Genomic DNA, 21,407 nt, shown 5'->3' on the forward strand with positions numbered 1-21,407 from the left:
TTAAAGTTCTAGGGTACATATGTACAACGTGCAGGTTTGTTACATATGTGTACATGTGCCATGTGGGTGTGCTGCACCCATTAACTCATCATTTACATTAGGTATATCTCCTAATGCTATCCCTCCCCCCGCCCCACCCCACGACAGGACCCGGTGTGTGATGATCCCCTTCCTGTGTCCAAGTGTTCTCATTGTTCAGTTCCCACTTATGAGTGAGAACATGTGGTGTTAAATTTTTTTTTATGTTGACATGTGAATGGGTTTATTGTTGCTTTTGGATGAATTAACAAATATTTTTAAATGTTCTCAGTTTTCCAATACATTGGTTATCTGTAGACCATAACCTTTATAAATGAGAACTTTTTGAGTTCCTTGATAATTTTTTAAGATATAGAGGGGTCATAGGACTAAAACATTTGGGAATCACTGATCTAGAGAGTGACTGATGATAGGGAAGAGGTCTGAGAATCCAGTGAAACCTTGGACACTTACAGAAATGAGGAAGAGTCCTCAAAAGAGAGTGAGAAAGAAAGGGGACAAAGTACTGTGTGGTGTTCTGGAGGCTGAGTGCAGAAAGTGTTTCAAGAAGCAGCAGGAGGTCATCTGTGCTGCATGCTGCTGACAGGTCTTGTTAAATCGCAGCTGAGAACTGACTACTGGCTAAAGACAATGCCTGAGAACTGACCACTACCTACAGCAGTGTTGGAAGTCATTGTTGATTTTGAAATGGATAGTTTCAAGTATACAGTGGTGGGGACAAAAGTAGGCTCAGAAGAAAATGGAAGAGAAAGAATTTGTTTCACAGTTTGGATTCCTGAGACTGTGAATTGATCCATCCCATCTCTTCATTTTTTTAAGTATTTATTTTTTTATTTATTTTTATTTATTTTTTTGAGACAGAGTCTCGCTCTGTCACCCAGGCTGGAGTGCAGTGGCATGATCTCAGCTCACTGCAAGCTCTGCCTCCCGGGTTCATGCCATTCTCCTGCCTCAGCCTCCTGAGTAGGTGGGACTACAGGTGCCTGACACCACTCCCTGCTAATTTCTTGTATTTTTAATAGAGATGGGGTTTCACCATGTTAGCCAGGATGGTCTCAATCTCCTGACCTCGTGATCCGCCTGCCTAGACCTCCCAAAGTTCTGGGATTACAGGCTTGAGCCACGCGCCTGGCCACCCATCTCTTCATTTTGAGGGAGTCACTACAGTTCCTGACTTGCCTTCAGATTACTTTGCACTGGAACTTATCCCAGTTGAACCAGCTGTGGGATTTGGGGATAAAGGATGTGAGGAAGTGGTATAGGACAAGTTGCCTAGTCTCCTTTGCTGCACATGGGATTATTTTCTTTAAAATGACTGTGGACAAGAGATCTATTGTACTTCATGATGACTCTAATAAATAACCATGTAGTATGTGCTTGAAAATTGATGCTCTCGGCCTTAACGCCATTTTTCTGGAAACCTCTGCGCCATGAGAGCCAAGTGAAGGAAGAAGCGAATGCGCAGGCTGAAGCGCAAAAGAGGAAAGATGAGGCAGAGGTCCAAGTAAACCGCTAGCTTGTTGCATCATGGAGGCCACAGGAGCAGAAACATGGAATGCCAGGCGCTGGGGATGCTGGTACAAGTTGTGGGACTGCATGCTACTGTCTAGAGCTTGTCTCAATGGATCTAGAACTTCATCGCCCTCTGATCGCCTGATCGCCGATCACCTCTGAGACCCACCTTGCTCATAAACAAAACTGCCCATGTTGGTCCTCTGCCCTGGACTTGTGACATTCTGGACTATTTCTGTGTTTATTTGTGGCCGAGTGTAACAACCCTAAAATAAATCACCTCTTCCGCTCTTTTAGCTGAAGAAAAAAAAAAAAAAGAAAATTGATAAGAGTAGATTTGAAGTGTTCTTACCATAAAACATGACGTGTGAGGTAATGCATATGTTAATTAGTTCCATTTAGCTATTCCACAATGTATATGTATTTCAAAACAAGATGTTATACATGATAAACATGTACAATTTTTATTTGTCAATTAAAAAATAATTTTAAAAGAAGCAGAAAAAATATGGGTTATATTTTTGAGCTAAGAAATATGTCTACATTGAGAGAGTTAATAAAATAATTTTTTTTCTTAAAATTATTGTTTCCTTCAGAAGGAATAACTGACTTTATTTTATTTACTTCTTGCATAATATTTATCAATATTAAATGTTATAATTTTAAAGAGGAAAGAAATGATATGTTTTCCCCAAGTGAGATTTTTACCAATTTATATGCAAAAACACTTATTTACACTTTAAGGTAATGACTTATGTGTGTCTCTTCCACAAGACTTAGAAGTCCTTAACAGCAGGGTGTAAAATTTGATTTTCATTTCTCTACTGATTATCATCTTACCTGGAATATAGTAGGAATTTAGTACATATTTTAGAATGAGTAAGACATTAGAAAATTTGGATTTGTGTTTTATAGTTTATTTTCTTTTTGGGTCTCTTTCCCCTTGAATTGTTAAAAGTAACCTTTAAATTGTTAATGTGGTAAGTAAAATTAAATAAAATCTAAAGGACAGATTGCTTTTAATTCCCCTGGGTTCGAACAAATGTTCAAAGAGTAGATAGGAAGCAGACAATAGTTCATTTTCCTTTGCTTTGATTGGGTGTATATTTCAAAAATGACGTGTAAATTAAACACAGACACCTTCTGTTTTTGAAGCTTTAGAAGTTATTCCCCAAGATAAGAAAAAAACACTTTTGACCTGTGAGAGATCGTATCTCCTCTGGAACGCATTCAAATAAATTATTTTGTGATGTATTTTAAAATTTGGGTATAATTTATACAATGTACAGTGTACAAATTTGAAGTGAATAGTTTAGTGAACCAACATCTCTGTCATCCCCAAAGGTTCTCGTGTCCACTTTCAGTCGGGTATGCCATCCCAGAGGCAAACATGGGTGTGAGTGTGATTCTATCAATAGATTTTGCCTCTTTCAGAACTTCAGATATGTAGTTATACCGAGTGTGCTTATGTACCTGGTATCTTTTGCTCCACTTGCTGGTGTTTTATAGATTCATGCTCTTATTGCATGTATCATGCTATTGAGTAGTAGTCCATTTTATGAAGTTATTCATCTATTGATAGACATTTGGACGGTCTACAGTTTTGGGCTGTTATGAATATAACCACTGTGAACATGATTGTACGTCTTTTTGTGGACACAAGTTCACAAGTTTTCATGTCTTTTGAGTGTGTTCTTAGAAGTATATTATTGGGTGTGTATTAAATCTTATAAAAAATTTATTTAAAAATTGTCAAACATTTTTCTAAAGGGCTTTATAATTCAGTATGCCCATCAGCAACTTATGAGATGCTCTAATGTACTCCAAGTCTTTGCCAACTCTTGCTTTTTTCAGTCTTTTTAAAATTAGCATTCTAGTGCGGGCAAAGTGGTATCTTGTGGATTCCTGTTGTTTCCTTGGTGACTAATGATGTTGAAAATTTTTTCATGTACTTATTGACCATTTATGAAGTTATCTTGTCAAATCTTTTACTATTTTAACAATTGGGTTGTGTGACTTTTCAAAATTAAATTATGGTAGTTCTTTATGTATTCTGGATACATGTCTTTTGTCAGATACACGTATGGTGAATTTTTTCCAGTTGGTGGTTGCCTTTTCATTTTCTTAACTGTGTCTTTCAAAAAGCAGTTTTGATACTGATGAAGTCCAACTAGCTAGTTTTTCTTTTATTGGTAGTATTTTGTCTACTTTATCATGGCAAAGCCATTGTCCTACGTTTTCCTATAAATACTTTATAGTTTTAGCTTTTATAATTAGTTGTATGACCTCTCTCAAAGTATTTTTTTTAAATAAATGGGGTCTTTCTGTGTTGCCCAGGATGGATATGAACTCCTGGGCTCAAGTGATCCTCTTACCTTGGCCTCTTGAGTAGCTGTGATTAGAGGTGCACACAATTACCGTCAGCTCTAAGTAATTTTTGTTAATAGTGTGAGGCAGGAGTCAGGATTCATTTTTCCTTCCCTATGAATATTTATTTGTTTCTGGTCAATTTGTTGAAAAAGTTATCCTTATACCCACAACATCTTGGTCAGAAAATCTGTTGGTCGTATATGTGTGTATCTATTTGTGACTTCTGTTTTGATCCATTGTTCTATTCATTTGTCCTTATGCCAACATTGTATTTTGTTAAGGATTTCTGCATGTATGTTTTATGAGTGATATAAGTCTGTAGTCTTCTTTTAGTATGTTTGTCTGGTTTTCGTATTGAGTTCCTACTGGTATATCCTTTTATTACATGTTTATCTGTGACTTTGTATTTAAAATGCATCTATTATAGGTAGCATATAGTTCAGTATCATTTTTTAATGTATTCTGGTGATTTCTGCCTTTTAATTAAAATGTTTAGTCTATTTACATTTGCTGTAATTATTGACATGTTAGTTTTAGGTCTACCATTTAAAAACTTGTTTCCTATGTGTCTTATCCTTTAGATTTTTAAAAAATTCTGTATCTCCTTTTCTTCTTTCTTTTTGTTTATTGAATATTTTTAGTATAACATTTTAATTTCTCTCATGTTTTCTTTGCAATACTGTTTTGTAGTTTCTCTGCAGATTACAATATTCACCCTTAGTAAAAAATTTTCCTTGAATTAATATGGTATTGCTTCATGTAGAATATAAGAAACCTACAATAATATGGTTTCATTTGCCTCTCCCCAGTTGTGCTATTATCTTCGTACATTTTATATCTATATATTACAAACTATATAATACAATATTATACTTTTAATATAGTATGTATTAGTCATATATGTTTTAAATAAATTAAGAAAAAAGTCTTTTATGTTAACATACAAATGTATTATTTCCAAGGTTTCTCATTCCTTTCTATGGGTTTAAATTTATATCTGGTATCATTTTGCTTTGGCTTGAAGAGCTTCCTTCAGCATTTCTTATAGTGTGGGTCTACTGGCAACAAATCTCTCATTTTCATTTGTGTGAAAATGTCTTTATTTTTTAAAAGATTTTTTGTGGTATATAGAATTCTAGGTGGGCATTCAGTCTTTTTTTTTTTTTTTTCCTTCTCTTTAGATGTTGATTATTGTTTTTGGGACTCCTGTTTCAAATGAGATGTCTACCATCATTATTCTTCTTATTCTCATATGATGTCTTTTTCCCTCTGGCTACTTAGAAATTTTTTGTTGTTGCTGTTATTTTTGGTTTTCTTGATTAGTGTTCTAATGGAGAAAAACCACAAACTTTGGCTCAAATAGAAGAACTGTGTTTTAAATTGAGCCCCATCACTTAGTAAGTAGGTTAACTTAGGCATGTCACTGTATTTTTCTTAACTTCAGGCTTTTCTTTGGAAAATAGGGATGCCTTACCTACATTAGGGTTGTTACAAAGGTCAAAACATCTAAGTGCTAGTCTAGCTATTATTTGTTCTCTCCAGCTGAGAGTGCTGATTGACTGACTTTTCCTATATACATTTATGGAAAAGTAAATATTCTAAACTTGTGAGATAAATGTGGTTTGTTTTCTATTTTGAAATTTTTGCTCATAGAACACTGAGGAAACCATTCTTATTAAGTGCAGTTTGAATAGTAAAGCAGGAAGCTCAAATTATCTGCATTAAAATAGGCACAGGCAAAGATTTCATGAAGAAGATGCCAAAAGTAATCTCATCAGAAGCAAAAATTGACAAATGGGATCTAATTAAACTAGAGAGCTTCTGCACAGTGAAAGAAACTATCAACAGTAAACAGATAACATAAATAATAGGAGAAAATTTTTGCAAGCTATGCATTTGACAAAGGTCTAATATCCAGAATCTATAAGGAACTTATACAAATTAAATAAACCCAGCTATCTCATTACTGGGTATATACCCAAAGGAATATAAATTGTTCTGTTATATAAAGACACATGCACAGGTATGTTCATTGCAGCAGTATTCACAATAACAAAGACATGGAATCCACCTAATGCCCATCAGTGAAAGACTGGATAAAGAAAATGTGGTACATATATACCATGGAACACTATGTAGCCATCCAAAAGAACAAGATCATGTCCTTTGCAGGGGCATGGATGGAGCTGGAGGGCATTATTCTTGGCAAACTAATGTGGGAACAGAAAGCCAAACACTGTATGTTCTCACTTACAAGTGGGAGCTGAATGATGAGAACATGTGGACACATGGAGGTGAACAACACACACTGGAGCCTGTCAGAGCAGGGCAGTGGGGGAGGGAGAGCATCAGGAAGAATACCTAATGGATGCTGGGCTTAATACTTGGGTGATGAAATAGTCTGTACAACAACCCCATGACGCAAGTTTACCTATGTAACAAATCTGCACATGTACCCCTGAACTTAAAAGTAAAAAAAAAAAATCTCTATAGCAGAAAAAGTCAATATTATTGAATGAATGCCTTTTTGTTTTGTATTGTTTTTTATCTTTAACCAAACCCGCGCATTCTGCACTTGTATTCCAGAATTTAAAGTATAATTTAAAAAATAAAAAATGAAAGGAAGTTAATGAATGTCTTTTAAAATGTATCTTTGAAATGAGAAACACTGCATTTACAGGGTGATAGGAAAGATCAAATGACAAACTTAGAGATTAGTGACATTTTTATTCCTCTGTTACAGAGTTGTGGGTAGTATTTTTGTCATTATGCTTTTTATGGTAGAAGTATTCATGCAATGGATAAAAATACAGATTTTGACAGATTGGGAAGATAATGTGCAATATTGAAATACTTTGCATGCTTTGTGACAATAATGAGACTACTGATAAGAAATTTTCTACTACTTTAAATTAGGATACTCCAATAGAAAAGGTTATCTGTGTGCATTTTATTTATTTGGAAAGGAAACAGTGTTTGCTGGTTATACGTGGTGAAGAAAGTAGATAAATAGCCTTGTCCTTTAATATGTCCCTTGACAGTGAGTTAGAGGAGCAGGTTCATTCATGATCTCCTCTGCAGACACCTTGTTGGACTTGGATTGGTTATGTACTTTCATACCTTTGAGTTTTGGTTTCCTTTTTTGTAAAAGAAATATTTACCCTTTCCTCAAATATCTTGCCACCTAGTTAGGTACTAAAGTTATTTGTGTTAGAGTTTGGTAGGGTGAGCAGTTGAATGACACCTTTTTTTCTCTTCCAATTTTGGGACCAATGGATATACCAATAGGAATTTGAAATATAGAGATTTGGAAATAAAAGTTGGTTGACCAAATGGGTCTTCTGGTATTTCATACTTGAGTGAGACTGATTTTCCCCTCACAATATAGAAGGGAACAGCCTGGAATATACTCCATCTATGAGCAGGGTAGCCTTTCTCCCAGACTCGCTATCTACACAATTAACTTCTCCTCCACCAGGGAGAAGGTGGGAGGGAAGGCTGAACTATTAGGCTAATGGAAAGTTCTACAAATGAAATCATGAAACTGAGGGAGGGGAGGTTTCCCACTAACACTTGTTGACTGGATGCATTGTATGCATTTCATGCAATGTCATTTGCCGAACAACTGTGCCTGTTTTTTTAGTAACTCTATTCTAGCTCCCTCATCTGTAAAACTAGGATAGTAATGTTAACATGCCTCAGAGTGCTCTTGGTGTGTTTCAATGAATTAGTACATGTAAAACATTTAGAAATGAGCCTAGGCCGGTCATGGTGTCTGATGCCTGTAATCCCAACAATTTGAGATGCCAGGCAGCAGGATTGCTTGAAGCCAGGAGTTTGAGACCAGCATAGGCAACATAGAGAGACCATACCTCTACAAGAACAAACAAGCAAAAATTAGCTGGCCGTGGTAGTATGCACCTCTACTCCCAGCTACTCAGGAGGCTGAGATGGGAGGATTGCTTGAACCCAGGAGGCAGGAGGTCATGGCTGCAGCAAGCAGTGATTGTGCCACTGCACCCCAGCCTGAGCAACAGAGTGAGAGCCTGTTTCTGAAAATATTTTATGTACATCTAAAGGAACGAGCCTAACATTTGGTAAACAGTTTGTGCTATTTTTTTTTTTTTTTTTTTTTTGCCTTTTGTGACATTAGTATTACTTAGTAATATGTCAAAGCATTCAGATGCATTTAAAACATGGAGAGGTTAAATAATGTTCACTGATAGTAATAGCTAGAGAGGTTTAAGTTCATGTTGAGGAGAGAAAACTGCTGTCTCTGTGGGAAAAAATAATCCCTTATTTACTTTTGTTTTAAACATATATTTATTCTTGGTATTGCGAAAAGGATTAGAAAGGAGAATGTTGAGTGAAAGGCCACTTTCTTTAAAAAAAAAAAAATATATATATATATATATATTTAATTTGGGTTGCTGGGAGAATTCTGTTAACTTGTAACAGGAGTTCTGTAGGGATGTGACCTGGGGTGTTTTAACCCCTTTTATTGATACCTCTCATTGCTACCTTGGGGGGCGATATCATTGCACAGAAAAACCAGTTGCTATTTATTTTAAATATGGAAGTTTCTAGGAGAAAAGAGAGTTGTGGTCTGCATTCCTAATGGCCTACCAAAATACATACCGGAAATCTCTGTTGCTGCATTGGTTGCTTGTTTAGACGTGGTTACTTGTGCTGAAAATATTAGTAAGCATCGTTTGCTTATATCCAGATAGGTTCCTTATATACAGCACTTACTACAATGCTTTGGAATTGTAGATGCCCCCAAAATACCTGTTGAATGAATCGATGAATTTAGGAATAGAGATATATAAAGCAGTGGAGTAGACATCCTTGCACAAGCTTCTGTGCCAGCCTTTAAAAATTTTCTTCCCTATTCATTTTTTTTAAAGGCAGATTATTCAGAAGAAAAGACAGCCTATTTTGGGAGCATTTCAGTTTACTCAGAAAATATTGTGCATTGCTTATGAAACTGGATTGAACATTTCATACGAATGTTTATATGGTGTTATTTTTCACTCTTGCCACAACGCTTAGTTTTTAGAAGTACTGTAGGAGCTTTGTAGTGTCATGAAATATTAGTTCCTATTTTCTCCCCCAACAGAATATTTGATGCCATTGATTTCATCTCTCATGTTGAAGCTAAAGTTTGGTAGGTCTGATTATAAAAAAGCCTGGAAAACAGAAGGCCTGCACTGTGCTGCTGAGTGACCCTGGACAGGTCACTTAAAGTCTTTGGATCTATGTGTCATCATCTGTCAGCTGAGAGACTGGGACTAGAAGACTAATGAGCATTTCTCAGCTTTCAGGTGATGTGACTAGGATTTCCCTACCAGTTTTGCTTGGAAAGATGGCCTGCTGAGATAAGAGGTCTCTGGCTCATTGAGTTAGTTTTAGCTGTATACTCTGTGGTTGAGAATGATTGTTACTTGATTTGTCGAAGCTACAGGTGCTTGCTCAGAAAATTTAAGAATATTTACGTTTGGTTTTTAAGAAGCCCATATTAGAAAAACTTAGATAAAAATTGGGTGTTTTAATATTCATTTCTCAAAACCACTCATCCAACAAGTCTCCAGCATGTCTCTTGGAACATGTTTTATTCAGTGTTTAAATCCAATCTATCACATTTAAAATATTCCTTTGTTAAAATTATTGTATGCCATATAGGGTCATAATATAGCTCATATAACGGTCACAGTTCTCTTACTGTTCTACACATTGTCAGTGTTTCGCATGTTGAGTAGCTTTTACAGGCCAGCCAGGGAACCTGATCACCATTTATACGATTGCTATTTTCTTGGCTAGTATGTTTCATTATATCCTCCAAATGACAAGAATAGGATGGGAGGACCGGTGTGTGTATTAAGGGAGGAAACCAAATCTGAGTTGGAGAGAGCTGAATTGGAGGGTATGTGCTCATATAGAGACAGAATTGCACACCCTGGCTCTTGGGGCTTCCTCTTTCTCCCCTCTCCTCTCTCAGAAGGACATGTGGTGACATCAGGAACATGAACTTCACCTCCCTTTTGTAGTAGTTATCTATAGCTACATAACGATCTAGCACAAACTTAGCAGCTTAATCAATCACAAAATTATCTCACAGTTTCTGTGGATCGGGAGTCTGTGAATGACTTAGCTAGGTACTTAACAAGGCCACAGTGAAGCATCAGCTATGGCTGCTGTCTTTTCTGAGGCTGGATGGGAGGAGGATTTGTTCCCAAGCCCGTGTGATTGGCAGGATTCAGTTTCTCATGGGCTCTCCAACTAGGGCCTTGGTTTCTTGCTGTCAACGGAGGGTTGCCCTCATGGGGCTTTCTCAATAGGCAGCCCACAAAATGGCAGCCTGCACTTTCTTTTTTTTTTTTTTTTTGAGGCGGAGTCTCGCTCTGTCGCCCGGGCTGGAGTGCAGTGGCCGGATCTCAGCTCACTGCAAGCTCCGCCTCCCGGGTTTACTCCATTCTCCTGCCTCAGCCTCCTGAGTAGCTGGGACTACAGGCACCCGCCACCTCGCCCGGCTAGTTTTTTTTTGTATTTTTAGTAGAGACGGGGTTTCACCGTGTTAGCCAGGATGGTCTCGAACTCCTGACCTCGTGATCCACCCGTCTCGGCCTCCCAAAGTACTGGGATTACAGGCTTGAGCCACCGCGCCCAGCCAGCCTGCACTTTCAAAACCAGCAAGAGAGAAACTTGTAGGAGAGTAGATGTTACAATCTTATGTAATGTTCCCACATACATCCTGTGATTTTTGCCTTATTTTATTGGCTACAAGCAAGTCACAGAAACTGTCCTGAAAGGGCGAGGGAATTAGGCAAGGCCTAGATAAGAAGAGACAGAGATCAAGGGGGCCACTTTAGAGTCTGACACATATGAGATTGGCCAGGAATAGGGCTTCTCTTTATCCTTACTCTCCTCTCTGTCCATTCTACTTAACTAGCAGCGTGTTTCTCATCCCTTCTGCTTTTTTCCTTCTTTCTGACCTACAAAGAATTCAACAGCCCTGAGTGGCTTTTCCTCCTCTTCTCTACTGTAGAAATGCAATGAAAACGTAGCAGGAAACCCTGCCTTGGGAAGCAACTCTCATGCTGCTGGAGCCCTTCCTTGTCAGTGGGCATTTGGGGTATGTGACACATTCTTCTCTAGACAGTTGTTTCTACATCATAGCATGGCTTCTATAAAGGACCAAAATGAGGTCTTCTCAGCTTTTGTGTCTTCTGATTACTATTTTCTTTAAGCAAGCACTGAATTACAAAACCATTTCACTTTCACCATACCATCCTTTTAGGATGTCTTGCTAAGGCTGTGTTGGTAAATTTCAGGTTAGAATCATTAGCAAGTTTGGTGCTTTTACTCTTTTGCCCCAGTAACTCTTGTGTTATCTTCCTCTTTTCTTCAGACATCAGTAGGCTGCTGTTTCATGCTTTTTTATGGCCTGCTCCTGGCCTGTGTCTTAGTCTTTAGTTGTTGTTCCTCCTCTTTGCCAGGGACACAGTATAGTATAGTGGTTAAGAACAAAGACTAAAGCTAGACTGCGTGGGATTGAATTTCAGCTTCTGCCATTTATTAGCTAAGTAATCTTGAGCAAGTTATTCAGTTTTGTTTCTATGTGGCTGGTGCTAACATTTCTGAATTTTTCACTGGCCAACAAGCCTCTGAATGCTGCTGCCACTCTCATTTTGCTCCCAGGATACATGCACAGATGTAAGAGCAGAAAATTTGCCTTTATTGCTACATGAGATATCACCCCAAGCCCTTTTGTGGTCTCCTAGTGAAGTGGGCTGGAACATTGTTGAGCTTATTGGGATACCTCTTTTTTTGTGGCTTCACCCTAGTACTTGTATTGCCCCCAAAGGATGAGGATAGTGTACATTTTCCAGTGGCACAACATTTAATAAGCATTTACTGTTTGCCATTAACTTTATTAAATTGTGTACAGACATTATGTGTTTTAACCCATATAACAACACCTGGTTATTGTACTGATATTGCTCCCATTCTATAGATGAGGAAACTGAAGCTTACAGAAATTAGACAACATGCTCAAGGTCTTCAGAGCTTAGTTGCAGAATATAGTTCAGTGTGACAGCAAAGCACATATCTTTAATGATCACAGGATACTGTCTCCCATAGAGGCAGCCCAGATTCTTCTTAGTGAACTAGCTCATTTGGAGAAGGAGGCTAGAAATCAAACAACTGTGTCTCATGGCCACAGGAACTTTTCCTCCAACGTCTCCAGCCTTATTTTCACATTAGCTCTTGAATGCTTTTGATTTTGATGTCAGCCAGTCTTCTTCCACCCAGGGGTAGCAGGCTTGGCTTTGCCCTAGTGTGTAAGGTGAACATTCAAAAAAGGAGTGTATTCTTTTTAGCCAGATTTTCCCATGACTGTTGTGGAATCTTAACATTGTATTTGAAGCGCAATTAGGAAGTGCTGGGCTTGTAACAAGCACAGCCAGGGTTCATACGTCCAGATTGTTCTCTTTAAGCGCATCAGCTGAACTAATTGCTTATATTCCAGTGATTCTGCTAGTAGTGTTCTGCATTTTTTTAAATGAACTTCATCTCAATCACCTTATAGCCCCTTCCCCACTCCCAGTGCTCAGCACAGTGTCTTCCACCAAATGGGTGGTTCAATAAAGTTGGTTGCTTCTAATTCTTTTGAATAATCACAGTGGTGCTAAATTATGATCTTTGAGGATGAATTTGATTTTTTGAACTCATCTATTAAAATATTTTCTATTATAGCAAATAAAGTGGTTTTTGTTAAAATTAGGGGGAGCTAAACTGTAATGACACATGTATTCTTGTGAACATTGCACACTGGTTCTGAAGGTAAAAGAAGAGTACTTGTTCTGAGCAGTCAGCATCGTTGGAGTGAGTCCCAAAGAGGGTGACTTGGAAGGGGTCAAGGAGTACTTTTTTTAGACATTAAGTTCTGGCACTTCTGTTTTAAAGTTGGTATGTGTTCACCTGGTGAATCTTGTGTTTTTTGTTTGTTTGTTTGTTTTTAACATAACTGACAAATCCATACTGTTGCTTATCAGTCTGTAATGTGGTGCCCAGCATTAGAGTATACACCAGAAGAATTAGCACTAATGGAAGTGATTCATTCCCTTTTTTCAGAAATTCATCATTAAAAAAAGAAACTCAGTATTGATATGAAGAAAGCTAACAAAGACGTAGCTAGAGTTTTCTGTGTGCCCATGTTAATAAAGGCTGTCAACTAAGGTGGAGATTTGTATTGAACACTTCATCAGATCAACTTAGAAAAGTTTTATGTTGTCAAAAGTTACTATTAGAACCTCTTTCCAGAATGTTCTCATCAGGAAAGAGTCTGTAAATTTAATGGACTGCATACCATAATTGCAATTGTAATCGTGAATTTAATAGTCTTGCTACCATAGTTGCACTAGTGAGCACAATAATTGCAGTAATCTTTTGGGAGCTAATTGTACGATGGACACGGTACATATGCCATCTTTAAATTATATAACTACTCTGCAAGGTATGTATTATTGTATGTATTTTACAGACTTGGAAACTGAGCCTTAGAAGGAGTAAATTACTTGGCAGAGTTCACACTGCTATTAAACAGCACATCCGGGGTTCAAACCTGTTTATTTTGAGCCTATATCAAACCTTACTGTGTTTCTCATGCATTTAAAGAGCCTCATGTCAGTGGCCAGGCATATAAAGCCAATGAATCTGTTCCTCTCAGTGTTGGGTATAATTTATAGATCTTTGACTCTTCAGTTCTTCCTTGCTATTTTTATTGATGCTGGCAAGTTCTTTCTTTATTGCTAGGGGAGATCTCTATATTTATTTATTTGGTGTTTGTTCCATCTCCTCCTTTCTTTTCTTTTTTTTGTTTTTTTCGAGATGGAGTCTGGTTCTGTCGCCCAGGCTGGAGTGTAGTGGCGCAATCTCGGCTCACTGCAAGCTCCACCTCCCAGGTTCACGCTCCTCTCCTGCCTCAGCCTCCCGAGTAGCTGGGACTACAGACGCCTGCCACCATGCCTGGCTAATTTATTTATTTATTTATTTATGTATTTATTTTTGTATTTTTAGTAGAGACAGAGTTTCACTGTGTTAGCCAGGATGGTCTCGATCTCCTGGCCTCATGATCCGCCCGCCTTGGCCTCCCAAAGTGCTGGGATTAGAAGCGTAAGCCACCGCGCCCGGCCACTCATCTCCTCCTTTCTTAATCTCCTTACCACCACCCTGTCCCTTTATGGTTTGGGTAACTTGAGATTTCTGTCTATTGTTCAGGTAACTGAGGTGACACTGCCTCTCATGGTACCTCAGTGTGTGCCATGGAGCCATGTCACAATTATTAATCTCATCTCAGAATTAACATTGAGGCTTCAGGTGATGAAAGTTAACTTAGGTTCCTGTTTTATCAATGTTGTCTTCTTGGAGCCACATGTTCTTCATATAACAAGAGCAATAGTTGCATTCTACCTGGTAAAAGTCGGGTATTTTTATTTGGGCCCCTTCTCTAAGTCGGGAAAGAAAGCAAAAAGTTCTGTTCCTAGCCTGTTTGTTCTAAAATGCTAAGAAATGGGAGAACAAAAGTAAACACATTGTTCTGAATGACTTCTTGGAAAAAGGAAGGCTCTTTGCTGGGCATTTTTTATTATTCTGTGAATTACATGAATCCTCCAATATTTGTTGAATTGGACATGTGGACAGTGTAGCAATTCTGATCATTAAGGATTTGGTGTCCATAGTTCTAATATAATGCCTTTGTTGGATCAAAACGTATGTGACTTTGACAGATTTTGACTTTTATCTTGTTTAATCCTCATTACCATACAGTATTGTAAGGGACATTTTATCTTCTTCTAGAGATGAAGAAAATGAGGCTGGGAAAAGATGAATGGATTTTCATGAGGTCACATGGCTAGTAAGTGGTAGGATTTTGGACCAGAGTTTTTTATCTGTGTGTAGTGTCTTTTGGTAGATGGTGGTAGTTTGAGTTGCTTGATTATGTAACTTTCCCATCCTGTAAGTTTTAAACAGTTGGAGAAATAGACCAAGAATTGACATGGGAATCAACAGAGCCAGTCGCTTAATTGCTGTTAAAGCAGGATTGGAGAACCCAGAAGTATCCATTCCCTCCTTTGAAACTAAAGCATGAATTGGACCCCAGCAACCCTGACCCAGACCTCCACTAACAGCCAGGGAGAAGCTAGAACAGAGAGAGCTGGCTCAGTCTCTCAGAAGCAGGCACCACTGTCTTGCCTACTGAGGAGATTAGCTGGCTCCAGGTGTGAGAGAGGACTGGAGGGAGGCCTTTGTTGCCTGGCTCAGAGCAGGGCCAAGAAATCAGTTGGTGTCTCGTTCAGTCCTTCCAGGCAAATTAATCCTTCACTTTTGAGGAGAGGTAAGAAGGGGTTAGGGAGGAGAAATGGAGAGAAAAAGTGGGTTACTCTAATACTGTTGCCGCCTAGGAAACAGACTAGGTATCTCTTCCTGAAAACATAATGGAGGGCAAAATTTTAAGGGTTCACCACCCCAATCCTTCACAGTGGAAATACTGCTCTTAAAATTTTTTTTCTCTTAAGGTAATTTTCTGTGTTGTTATTTTCTCTTTCCTTTTTGTTTTTGGTAAAAAAGAGAAGAGATAACTGGACTTTTCTATGTCTTTTGGGTGTAAAGAAGAGACTAACTAGTGGAAATCAAGAAATGGCCTTTCTGAGACATGTAACTAATTAGATTCTTTCTTCTTATGACAGGTGATGGAACTGTACTGGAACAATGGGAGAAGCTGGTAGCTTATAGGAAGCCAAGATGACAAGAATGTTTTTAAATAATCCGTAAGTTAATGTTTGTTGGCCTTTTGGAATTCTTTTAACTACTGGGTAAATTTTCTTTAAGGAACCATGGTAAAAGGATAGCACAGTCAACTAACTTGAGTGCAAAAGAGAAACTATTTTATAAAGTAAGTCTCCAAACACTTTAAACAATTGATGCTAACTTTGATAAATCTTATTTTGCATACTTCTTTCTTGATAGGGTGTGTCATTTTAAGTTGAGTGTGTTAATTTGGTGGACAGAGCATAAGTATTTGAAGAATTAAGAGAATTCCCTGCACATGGTCAGCATTTAAATTAAACTTGGAATAGCCCTTCTGATATGCAGATATTTTTGGTCCTAGTGGTTTCCTTGGGCTCCATTTCTCACTCAGTTATTTTTTGTGTGTGTGAGTATATTTTGAAGTAAATATGAACAAATTTGGTGAATATGATTAAAATTGAGTTCTTTGTCTACATCTTCTCCAAATCCCTCTTCATGTATGCCACTTTTATATACATCAGAGGCTATTAATGTTTGCTAATTATCTGACAGTTACATATGGTTGACTTTGGTTTCACTGTGATAATAATAATGTTAGTAAGGGGGTAGCTTAGTGGAAAGATCATGTTTTTGAGTCAGACAATCCTAGGCCTCATTCTTGCTCTTGTGCTTTTTAGTCGTTACTCAACCTCTCAGAACCTTAGTTGACTCATTTGTATATTGGATTTGATACTATCTCTCATAAAATTAAAGGTTGCAGAAAGTACTTCGTGCTATGACTGGCACATTATAGTTACACTATAGTTACTGGTACAATAAATCATTTTTACTTTTCTTCCTTATATTTGTGTCATGATTTATAATCTATAGGCCTTTATTCTGACTCAAAAGATTGGCCAGCTCGAGTTCCTTACGTCTTGCCAAGCCGTGGTGATTAACATTATAGGTAGTATCTGCAGGTAGATGTGAACAAGCTGGCAATGTCAGAAGGAGGGGTTGTCATCTTTGCAGGTTTCCATTGTGTAAATACCCCTACCGTTGCTGGCTCATTTTAAACTACCAGCGAAAGTCACTGAAAGCAGGTCTGGGAAGTGTTATGCAGTAGCACAGCATTATATAGTTTCTACCAACCAGATAAAGTAGTTACAAATCACCTCAAGATCACGGTTAACAGTAAAATAATTAGGAAGTGATGAGTTTTGAGTATTTATTACCTTTGTTTTTAGTATGATTTATTTTAATTTTGTTTATATAATTTAACTTTTAATAATGCTGTGTTTAACAACCAACTTGCTAAAAATTCTGAGAATTTAACAATTGGTTCTAGTGGACTGGTATAAGTTGGCTCTAATACACCACTAATTGTAGGTTTCCTGTTGTGAAGACATTTCTAAGCCACAATTCTTTAATTATCTGCCTCAGCCCTAGTGGTAAGAGTTTCGTTTGATGAATAAAAACAAGGTTTGGTTTTGAGTCAGTGCTTGCTATAACTCAAGCTGTCATGCTCATATTGCTTCTGGAATTGAAAATAGATGCCAAAACCAATTTAGAATTTAGACCAGTTTCTTGAGTTGTTGACTGAGTTTCATAACTGACCCCTGGCATCGCTTGCCTATTCTGGCTGTTAAACTGATCTCCAAGTGCTAATATTGGCCATCAGTCATTCTGCTCACTGCCTGTTGAACTTCCTTCTCTCCCTTCCCCATATTCCTTCAAATCTTAAGTTCCTTCAGATAGTGGCGCTGCAGAGACAAGTAGTCAGGGTTCCTCCCAACTAAGCATTCCATGCCGCTTTGCTTTTGATTTAAAAGTTAAGTTTTAATGGAAAGCCAGTTGCCTCTAGGGAGAGATTAAAAACAAAACAAAATCTGAGCAGTTTAAAGTTCATCTTGGCTTGATTAAAATCTTAGGGAGTGAAATGGAGGAAAAAAAAGGAAACTGGATCAGACATCTCAATGTCTCTTCTAGAAGCAACTTCTTCAGTTTTCTGACTTGCCCTTTAGAAGGAAGCAGTGGAACCCTGAAATTGCTAAGTAACAGCTAAGATTGTGGTGGTTGTTTTTACTTTAAATCTCACCCACCTAGTTCTCAAAACACATTCTTTATTGAACCTTACAAAAATGCCTTGGATATTTCAAAACATTTGCTTGTGTCAGTTCTTTGAATCAGACTTACATAATTGTAAAACATTCATTTCCCCAATTTCCTCTTAAAACAAAAGGCATTTATAGTTCCCACTGAGTCAGGGATGGACTTGGATTACTGCAAAAGTAATCTGTGTTCATTTCAAGAGGAAGCTCATGGTTAAAATCTGAGACACTTGCCTTTGGATTATGAGATAATGACCTTTGGCTTAAATAAGTGTGTCTTTGGTACTTTGAAAGCAAACATGGAAATAATAATTAATACAGCAATTTTATTATAGATATAACATTCTGATTTATATTATCATCTCTCTTACCAGAATAGGCCTTAATGTGGTTTCCAAACATCCCTTGTCTAGATGATTTCTTTATTAGAGAACTGCTAGGTGTATAGTCTTTAGATGTGTAAATTTTATAGCCTTGCATTATGTTCATATCAACAAACTTAGTTGTTTACTAGATACTTGGGACTCATTGGTTTTGACAATAAATTTCAGTATAAATAAGAGAGACTTACTGCACATTAGGAGTTGATAATCAAACCTGAAAAGAGGAAACTATAATTTCAAACTGAATGTGGTAGGCATTATAAAAGACATATAAAATACTCAGAAAACAGAAGAGAAAGAGAAATTACCTGGGTGGCAAGAGGAGTGGGCTAGCTGAGGGAGGATTTCAGGAGCAGGTGATATGTGGATTAGATATTTAATGATTAATGCCTTTTCATTAAAGTACCTTTTATGAAATTATAAAAGTTAACATTGCTAATTGGAAAGAACTTTAGAAATGCAAAAACTATTTTGCATTTGCGAAACTATTTTGCGTGACAGTGAAAATGTCAGCAATTAACATTTTTTTTTTGTATTCTGCCATACTTTTCTATTCCTAGATTAGATACATGCTTTATTTTCCCTCTAAAATGGGTCTGGTTATTACTATTGTTTTAAAATCTGCTTCAGTTGACAATATAGCAAGATGATGCCACATCAATAAATATACATCTACATAATTGTTGATATATAGCATTCCATATGTACGTAGTCTATAATGTTTCGTATTACTGGACATTTTTGTTTTCAACTTTTCATTTTTATAAAGTGTGCTGTAATGAACATCTTTGTGAACATCATGGGGCATTCATTCAGTTATCCAGATGAGACCTTTGAACAGAGTTGGGAGGAGTGCTTAGGGGACACTCTAGGTGGAAGGAACAGTTTGAGCAGAAAGGAACAGTTTGAGCAGAGATGGTACAGGAAGATCACATTTTGGGAAAAGGCTAGAACTATAGTTTAGTAGAATGAAAAGAGGAGAATACTGCTAATTAGGATTAGAAAAAGAATATAGAGGATCTTTGATACCAAGCCTTTAATTTATTCTTAGTTGGGCATCATTTTGGAATCTATGTTATACTTTAAATGAATGACCCTGAATAGCTTCAATTGTTCTTAATTTTTCTTATTTGGAGAAGAAATAAAATAGTTCCAAATGCTCAAGAAAGAATAGATCTTTTAAAATTCTTGAGAGATTTAAGAAACTAACCAGAACATAAACAAGTTATTGAAGTCATGAGAAAAGAGTGTATGTTTGTGTGTGTGTGTGTGTGTATGTGTGTATAGAAAAAACTATAAGAGTAGAAGTTTTTAAAAGTGAAGGAAAGTAATTTATTTTCTACACTTAATGAATATTAAATTCTTTATAATTAAAATTTAAGGACAATTTGCAAAAGAAGTAAGTTTGGGGACACATGTCATAATTTCATAATAATAATACCTTATATTTACTGAGTTGCTTAATGATGAGGCTATGTTCTAAGAAATGTGTCCTCAGGCAATTTTGTTGTTGTGTCAACATATAGAGTTTACTTACACAAATCTAGATGGTATAGCCTACCGCAAACTTAGGCTATATGCTATAGGCTATTGCTCCTAGGCTGCTGCAAACCTGTATAGCATGTTGCTCTGCTGAATACTTTAGGCAATTGTAACCAAATGGTAAGTATTTTTGTATCTAAACATAGAAAAGTATAGGAAAAATATATTATAATCTTACGGGACCACTGCCTTTTGTGTGTCCCTTGTTGACTGAAGCATTGTTATGCAGTACATGACTATACTTCTCTGTGCTTGTGTGTTTTAAATACAAACAGTCCCCAATTTACAATGGTTCAACTTAATGATTTTTTGACTTTATGATGGTGCAAAAGCGATACACATTCAGTAGAAACCATACTTCAAGTACCCATACAGCCATTCTATTTTAACTTTCACTACAGTATTCAATAAATTAAACACATTATTCAATACTTTAATAAATAGGCTTTTTTTCGGATGATGTTACCCAACTTTAGGCGAATGTAAGTGTTCTGAGCATGTTTAAAGTGGGCTCAGCTAAGCTATGGTGTTAGGTAGGTTAGGTGTAGTAAAAGCGTTTTTGATGGTGGGTTTTTTAGGATGTAACCTCATCCTACATTGGGGAGCCTCTGTTAATTATTGTACTTAGTCTGTTAACAGTCTTTTTAGGAAGAGTCTGGGATTATCTGCATTTTGCAGGTGCCTGAAAGGCTGACTTCCCTAAGGTGGGTGAGAGAGCACCAGATTTGGTGTTATAGTTCAGGCACTGCTGAGGCCTTGAAACATTGCTATGATAGTTGTAAAGATAATAAGACAGTATCTGAAAGATTATGAGAACAGCATAAAGTACCACAGAAATGGAGGGACTGCTTTTTATAGCAGGACACCTTCTATCATTACAGGAGGGAAGAAAGCTCAGCTCCAGCCCTTTTCCATTCTTTTTGTGGTAGCTTATATTATTGTCAAAACACTTGCTGCTCCTTTCTACCCACCTTCCGTCCCTGTGAAAGGATTATAGTTTCCTACTCTACAGAAGGCTGATGCCCCATGGCTAGCTTGGCCAAATAAATCCTCTAGGATTTATTTTGGCTGGTGAAATGTCAGTGACAATAATTTGTGTCATTTCTGAGCAGAAACTTTAATAGGATGGCATGTTCTGCCATCTTTCTCTTTTCTTTGCCATGAGACTAGCATGCCCCAGTTAGGGGTGTTCCTTCTGTCCTGATCTTTGACTGAAGAGGACATGGAGTCCAACCACAGCTTATCTGCAAGGAGCCAGACAGGAACTAGAAATAAGCCTTACTCCATTGTTAGCCTCCAAAATTTGAGGACTTTTTGTTCCTGCAGTATAAGTCAGCCTAAACTGATCTACTCTTTTTTCTCACTTTAGGCACCATTCTCTCTCTTTCAGGCCTAATACACACACACACGCGCGCACACACACACACGCACATTCTCTCCCTCTCTCTCATTCACACACAGTTTAGCCTTTTTATCTTGAGGGATAGAGTTCTCTATCAACCGTTCCACTGCTGTCTTTCTCCTCCATTGAAGATTTCAACCTTCATCAGAGGTTAACAATTCAAATAAGGTATTTAGAGTCGATCAGGATGACCCTTTATTTTTTTCTTCAAGCATTTGTAGAACATATTCCATGTCAAAGTAGATTTCTGGAGGTTTA

The 21,407-nt window shown here is 37.4% G+C and overlaps 1 protein-coding gene across 1 annotated transcript in view; it reads left to right on the plus strand.

The window, feature by feature from the left end:
- Positions 1-21,407, plus strand: part of SGMS1 (sphingomyelin synthase 1) — a 152,263-nt gene that overhangs the window by 18,035 nt on the left and 112,821 nt on the right. Inside the window, exon 3 of the mRNA XM_011938752.1 lies at positions 15,672-15,752. The gene's annotated coding sequence lies outside the window, so the exon portion shown is untranslated. The remainder of the gene's footprint in view (positions 1-15,671; positions 15,753-21,407) is intronic.

The sequence above is a fragment of the Colobus angolensis genome, unplaced genomic scaffold (assembly GCF_000951035.1).
Source record: "Colobus angolensis palliatus isolate OR3802 unplaced genomic scaffold, Cang.pa_1.0 Scaffold177, whole genome shotgun sequence".
Classification (NCBI taxonomy): domain Eukaryota; kingdom Metazoa; phylum Chordata; class Mammalia; order Primates; family Cercopithecidae; genus Colobus; species Colobus angolensis.